The following is an 8,221-nucleotide window of genomic DNA, read 5'->3' on the forward strand; positions in this document are numbered from 1 at the left end:
AGACTTAAGGAACATGAAGAGCATGTCCTACTCAGTAAAGGCAACCAATTTAAAAGTCAGTATGGATTTGAATGGCATTTCTCCAAGCAAAGATATATGAAAAATGCTTAAGCAGAAGCATCATCACTAAGGAAATGAAATTAAAATTACAAGATAATACTTTATGATCACTGGGAGAGCTGACTAAAAAGACGGGTTATCATAGGTGATCACAAAAGTGAAGAAGTTGGAATCCTCATACATTTCTGTTGGGATGTAAAGTGGTGTATTTCACAGGCATTACTCAAAAATTTAGACACAGAGTTAGCATACAACTGAAAATTATGTGTCTGAGAGAAATGAAAAAAAAATTCCCCATTCTAAAACTTGTACATGAATGTTCATACACTGTCATTCTCAAGCCAAAAAGTGCTATTGCTGGTGAGTAAATATATAAAATGTGCTACACCCAAGCAATAGACAATCATTCAGCAAGGAAAATGAAGAACTGACATTGGCTCCAGTTGGGTCGATTTTGAATACATGTCAAAGAAATCAGTCTTGAAAGAGCATCTACTTTATGATTCTCACCTGGTGTTCAGAATAAGCAAATCTGTAAAGGAATAAAGTGGATTAGTGGTTGTCTACAATGGAAGGGATGATGCCGAATGGACGCCTAGGCTTCTTTGAATGATGGAACTGTTATAATGTTAGATCTCTTGATGTCTGCAAAATTCCATGATGGACATGGTAGGCCTTCTCTCGGTGTAAGGATAATGTGTACCACACTCTCTTTAATCAACTCTAGAGAGCCAATGCTTTCTGTAGCCTGGGTCTATAAGGATTGTGCTCTTCCCTTTTATCATCCCAGTCCAAAGATCAAGCAATCTAAATACAAAGAGAAGCTGTGACAAAACTAAGGGTCCATTTGAGAATGTCTCATTTCTCACACTGGTTCCAAATCTGTACTATTTGCTATGTGTCACAGATAGACGTCAGCTTGTCTCTCTCAGCATCCAGTCTGTCACCAGCCCATGAAGGCTGCAGATGTAACTTAAGTCATTAGTCATTAGCTGGATAGTTTTATGTCAACTTGACACAAGCTAGAGTCATTGGAGAGGAGAGAACCACAGTTGAGAAAATACCTCAATCAGAAGTAGATCTGTAAGGCATTTTCTTGATTAGTGATCAATGGGGGAGGGCCCAGAACATTGTGGGTGGTGTCATCCATGGGTTGGTGGTCCTGGGTTCTATAAAAAAGCAGGCTGAGTAAGCCATGGGAAACAAGCCAGTAAGCAACACTCCTCCATGGCCTCTGCTTCAGCTCCTGCCACCAGGATCCTGCCCTATTTGAGTTCCTGTCCTGACTTCCTTCAGTGATGGACTATGATGTGGAAGTGTAAGCCAAATAATGCCCCCCACCAATTGCTTTTGGTCATGCCGTTTCATTAGAGCAATAGAAACCCTAACTAAGTCAAGTTTAAATCTCACTTAAACCAGATATTCTGCTCGGTCTTGTTTAAGGGGATTTAGATTTTTGAACACTGCTGTTCCAATTCTGTCAGTGCTACTGTTTCTTTTATTAAATTCCTGAATCCGTTCATAAAGGGGAAGGAGGAGACACTTATATACCAAAATACCTTTCATTGTTCATCTCAGAAGACCAGTCTTTTCTGCCCCAAACTAACATGGTCAATGTTACATGAATACAAAACAGTCATATCACAAACGTTGTAATGATTTAGCACATTAGATGCAAAGTTGTTATTAAAAACAATGTACTCTTGCCTCCTCACACCCTCCACACTGGCTTTTGGCATTCTTTCCCTAGTGTAAATTTCTTCCTCTTGTTATTACAAAACCACACGCCTGGATCTTGCTAAGTCAGTTTTCTCTTCACTACATTCGATGCAATTTTCACATCAAGGTGTTTCTATAGACTGGACAGAGTTAGAGTTCAGCTTCTTCTAGCCAAAGTGTTTAAATTTGACTAGACAGCAGCAATTGCCTTTTAATCTAAGCAAACTGATCTGTCAAAGGCAATCAACTCAAGGAAGTTATTTCAGGAGGATCCTAATGATCCCGACGAATCACACTGCCCTACTTGAAACTCAACCACTGAACTCCCGACATAGCATGTCACAAGCACTTAGAGGAGTAAGCACATACAGCTGAACTCTGTGTTGACACTCACTCTCTAGCCTCTCATGTGTAAGTTAAAGATCACTGCAGTCAGCTAGTGAAGAAGTGCTCTGCTGTGTGCAGTGGTGTCAATTCACATTCAATGATGTTATAGCAACGAGGCCTCATATTTGCACTGGCCACTGATCAGCAGTATTCCCGATCCCTCTAGAATCTGGAGTCTAGATAGGCACAAGGGGTTGTTTTCTGTCAAAAATCACTTCGTATCTTTTACACCAGGATCTCCAATGTCTTAGAAACATCTGTACCAATTCAGAACTTTATAGCAACCAGAAGTTTTTAAGTGTGTTATCTTGTTTATTATAGCACAGAGAAGCCAATGGGTGGTAGTAACGTTTACAATGTATGTAAGTCCCGGGACTGACAAACCTAGATTTGATCACTTCCAGCGTGGTCCTCCTGACGTTTTGAGTTGTGTTGTTGAGGCTTTTGTTCTAATATTACTATTACTGGACTGTGGCTTGGACATCTGTCACCTCCTGTGGTTGATATATTGTCACCTCAATAAACTTATCTGGGGGTCAGAGAACAGAACAGCCATAATATTAAACATAGAGAATAGACAGTGGTAGCACGTGCCTTTAATCCTAGCATTCCAGAGGCAGAAATCCATCCAGATTTCTGTGAGTTCAAGGCCACATTGGAAACAGCCAAGTATGGTGACTCATGCCTTTAATCCCAGGAAGTGATGGCAGAAAGCAGAAAGGTATATAAGGCATGAGGACCAGGAACTAGAGGCTGGTTAAGCTTTTAGACTTTGAGCAGCATAGTTCAGCTGAGATCCTTTTGGATGAGGACACAGAGGAAACAGGATCAGTTGAGGAACTGGTGAGGCGAGGTGGCTGTGGTTTGTTCTGCTTCTCTAATCTTCCAGTATTGACCCCATTACCTGGCTCCAGGTTTGATCTTATTAATAAGACCATTTAAGATTCATGCTACAACCTCCAGAACGTAAATCTTCATTTTCAGTTGCAGTAGTGCTGGGAAGTAGAGACTAAAAAGGGCCATTGAGATTATGAAGTCTCTGTCTTGGTTACAACATCAATGCCACAATAAAGAAGTGTTCAGGGGGACTGGAAAGATGGCTTAGCAGTCAGGGAAACAACACCCTCTTCTAACTCTCCAGTTATGTGTATTCTGTGTGGACATGCCTACATGAAGACACACACATGCACAAATAATTTTAAAATAAAAATAAATCTAGGAGCTCTTGGTAGTTCGTCTGCACCCTTTCACTCCTCCATCCTACAAGGAGCAACATTTACACCCCATTTTGGAAGCTGTGAGCAGGCCCTTACCAGATACCAAACTTGCCAGTGCTTTAATCTTGGAATTACTAGCTCAAGTAAAAATATGTGTTGAAAAGATAATCAAGTATTCTGCATCTTGTTACATCAAACAGAACAAGACACCACTAGGGGTAGGGAAAATGGTGGTATTGAAAGTCCTGTCTGTGAGTGGGGGTGGTGTTGTGTCCAGCTTTCACAGAAGCCTACTAGACTTTACTTGAGAAAATGAGAGCCAATGAAGCATGAACTTTGCCTGGGGCTCAGGAGAACATTCTCTCCAATAGGCCAGGTGTTCTTTGATGGTTTCCTCTTATTAACAGTTGAAGGTGGTTTTTAAAAAGTATATAACCTGTATTCATTTCAACCAAAGGATGAAGAAAAAGCAGATTATTAACTAGAAAGCAATGCCAGAAGACTGATAAAAATTAGACTAGCTAATACATTGAGCCCTTAATATTTTTCACAAATCTAAATGCATTATATGTCCTTATTTACTGAATTTTCATCATAACTCCACAAAATGGGTATTAGTTTTTTGAAAAGTAGACAATGGGAATTTGTTTAATTTGCTTACTTATGAATATTAGAAGATTCCAACCTACACAAACTTATTCTTTAGCTAGTGTTCTGATTATCATGTGATAATAATGAAGAATTTAAGAGGACCTTTGTCTAAGGGAATTTTCATTAGCTTTCTAATTACAAAAACAATACTTTCATTTCAGGCAATTTTACAACCTACGTAGTCTGACACTGTTATTAAAAACACCAAAAACTGCATTAAACTAAAAGGATTTTTTTAAATGTGCCAATGCACTAGCAAGAAGATAAGGGACACAGGAGGGCCTAATATTATAAGAAAGTGAAGCCCAGAGATTAAGATGAATCATAAGTTGCTGTGGGATGGTCTGTATGTCAAATGTGTTGCTGATTGGTCAATGAATAAATCACTGATTGGCAGTGGCCAGGCAGGAAGTATAGGCGGGACTAACAGAGAGGAAAATTGAGAGAACAGGAAGCTGGAGGGGAGACACTGCCAGCCGCCATCAGGACAAGGAAGATGTAAAGTACTGGTAAGCCACAAGCCACGTGGCAAGGTATAGATTAATAGAAATGGATTAATTTAAGCTGTAAGAACAGTTAACAAGAAGCCTGCCACGGCCATACAGTTTGTAATCAATATAAGTGTCTGTGTTTACTTGATCGGGTTTGAGCGGCTTGGGACTGGTGGGTGAGAGAGATTTGTCCTGACTGTGGGCCAGGCAGGAAAACTCTAGCAACAAATGGCGTCCAACGTGGTGGCAAGAGTTTCCACCTAAAACCTAAAAAAAAAAAGATTCTAAAACGGAGCTAAAAACAGCTTCCTAATTGTCTCTCTCAAATGAGCGGCAGCTGCCGGTTTGAGCTACTGGCGGGTTGCTGGCGTGCGCGCTCGACCTGCAGTATGGCGGGAATGAGGCCTCTGCAAGTGGCACATTAAGCTACATTGTGGATTTAGCCTTTGCTAGTACAAAACAAAAAAAAAAAAAGAGGTTTCTGGGCTACATGCTGCTTGGATAAAAACATAGACCCACGATGGCTCCCAGAACTGGCGGTAAGCATACCGCCGTCGCCATGTTGGGAAGCTGAAGTGGGCGGAGCCAGCAGCCACAGCACCAGCGCCCTTTCAGGCTTAGAAGGCTGCAGTTCAAAGCAATAGATTCACAATAAGACAGATTCAGATGTAATAGTTTAAAATGTGTGTAAAATATACGTAGGCTTGAAAGAAAAAAAAAGGTGATATATACAGTATAGAAACAAATACATGGTTTTAAAAAATAAAGTCTTTAAAGAGACAGTAAAATTAATATAAAAAATAAGCCACGTAGAGATGACTATTACACAGAGAGTCTGGATTGTGTTGTCTTTGGGATTCTTAACTACAGAGAGATATTTGATTATAAAGGAAACTGAGTTAAACCAGTATGTATATTTTAAAGATACTTTGACTTCAAAATTTGGATGTAAGGATATGTTGCTTTGGAAAAGAGTCTCTTTTGTTTCCACAGAAAGCAAGAGGCTATGGATTTGTTCCAGATTAAGACACATCAGGTTTGACCAGCCAAGACCACCTGAAAGGTCTCCGATGACACCATGGCCCAGATGATCCAACATCCAGAACCGTTTCAAGGCAACTGGCTCAGATGATACAGCCTCACGGACTACTCCATGATCCTAAAATTTTCTTTGTTTCCCCAAAAGATACAGCGCCCCCCTCCAGCAGGAAGTAGTAAGAGAAGCTACGCCCAAATTCCCAAATATACCAAGCTGACTTTGGAGATGTGTAAAGGTTAAAACCTTCCTTTTTAAGAAAAGAAAAGGGGAGGTGCTGTGGGATGGTCTGTATGTCAAATGTGTTGCTGATTGGTCAATGAATAAATCACTGATTGGCAGTGGCCAGGCAGGAAGTATAGGCGGGACTAACAGAGAGGAAAATTGAGAGAACAGGAAGCTGGAGGGGAGACACTGCCAGCCGCCATCAGGACAAGGAAGATGTAAAGTACTGGTAAGCCACAAGCCACGTGGCAAGGTATAGATTAATAGAAATGGATTAATTTAAGCTGTAAGAACAGTTAACAAGAAGCCTGCCACGGCCATACAGTTTGTAATCAATATAAGTGTCTGTGTTTACTTGATCGGGTTTGAGCGGCTTGGGACTGGTGGGTGAGAGAGATTTGTCCTGACTGTGGGCCAGGCAGGAAAACTCTAGCAACAATAAGTCTGGCCCTAGAAGTGTTCACTGACTTTTCATGAAGTCATTGGCTATGGGGGCCCATCCAATATTAAGCCTAACAGCTGATGTCAGAATGAAGTTGGAAACTCAAAGTCTTCTTTTTCACATTAGATGTTTTAAAAAATTATTTCTCACTACCCAATGCTAGTAAAGAAGAAATAATTCTCACCTAAGATTTTCAAAATAGATGGATATAACTTATGCTTTATTTGCATTTCTAGTTCAAATAAAAAAAATAAAATGGCTTCAATCTATACAAAAGTCCATGGCTGGGGAGCTCATAGGCCCTAAGAGGAATCTACTGTTATTGTATTAAATGGCCATGATGTCAAACTGCCTTTTATGTATTAATGTTTGTGCCCATAGATTTGTGTTGCTCTCAACATTGGTCAGAAAAGCTTCTTTCTACAATGGGTAGCAGTTAATATAGAAACTCATATTTAATCAAAATGTCAATTATAAGTAACTGTGGGTGCTCAGATGTGGATAAATGATCTGTTTATCCTTCCTTGTCTAAGGCTCACAGAACATCACAGAGCAGGAAAAGAGGATGTAAGAGCTGTTAGACAGGTGAGTGCCGTGAAACACCAACTTCTGGACATCACAAGGCTGTTGTGCTGTTGTGCCCATCAACTCACAGAACTTATGATTACCCTACACAAGACCAGTCAAGGGCCCTCAAGACCCCACTCTTAGCAAAAGAGCTGTTGGCAGTTAGTGGCTGCTGAGAGAAGGAACATGTCCTTCAAGGACATGGCCCCTGGCATGTTTCTTATGCTAAAACGATGGCCTCACATCCGTGTGCATATGGGAAGTAGCAATTGTACTTAGGGGGTTATTGATAATCAAAAAATGAGGACATGAAGTTGGGGAGGAGACAAAGTGGAGAGGCATTTGGGGCAGTAGGAGAGATTAATGGCGGATGTATATAATGTATAAAATTGTATAATATGAGAGTTATATAAATGTGTGAAATTTTCAAAGAATAAATTTAAAATACTTTCTAAAAATGTTGCCATGGTTGGAAACTCGTCACTCAGTTTCATGTATTGGAGACAACTCCCAAATTCACTGGTGTCAGTGATATCTAGGTTAGTAATAAGGACCTGAGGTCATTAGAGTCAGACACCTATGATGGTGGTAGTGGCATTAACAAAAGTCCCCATGCTAACACACTCGCTCTGATGGCTGCCATGTGACACATGAAGAAGCTGGAACATTGCCAGGACCATGTTCATGGACTACCAGCCACAGAACTGTGGCACAAATAAACTTCTATTCTTCTATTCTCTATAAGTTACACAGCCTTGGGTATCTTATGTAGCAACAGAAAACAAGCAAAGATAAACACATTCAGAACGTTTTGCGCAAAGAATGGACAGGTATTTGAAGCTGAGATGGTAATTTACTAGAATTAAACATTAGAGGCTATAAAACAAGATTAAACTAATTATAAAGGATTACTTTCTTATAAGTTCTTTTTATCTGTTAGCCAGTGCAATTTATAGAATGAAGAATATGGGCATTTGTAGAATTTATATAATATGGTCAGTAAATTATAAAAATGCTGTTCAACTTTTTAGTATTAAAAAAATAGAAATTAAAAATACAGAGATACCATTTCATACAAATCATAGTGAAAGTTTTTTTAAAATCCAACAATCTTAAACGTTAGTTAAGAATATAGAATAAGAATAAGAATCTAGAATTGGATCCCTGTGACCTTAGAAGCTCCCAGAGACACAGAATCTGCCTACTTTAATTGGACCAAAAGGTAAGTGTCTCCTTTCCCAGCCTGTCTCTGGGACCCAGGCCTGGGGGCACAACCCATGTCCCCCTTCCCCCATCTACCACTGCCCTAGGTACAAGTCAGCAGGGAAGACTTCTGCGGGCAGGCATCCCTACCAAAACCCCCCATCAGACCCTGCATTCTATAAGACCCACTCCCTGCCCCAAACCCACCCATCCCCTTGTGACC

This window comes from Peromyscus californicus, unplaced genomic scaffold, assembly GCF_007827085.1.
Source record: "Peromyscus californicus insignis strain IS unplaced genomic scaffold, ASM782708v3 Scaffold_22__1_contigs__length_63687245, whole genome shotgun sequence".
Taxonomy (NCBI): domain Eukaryota; kingdom Metazoa; phylum Chordata; class Mammalia; order Rodentia; family Cricetidae; genus Peromyscus; species Peromyscus californicus.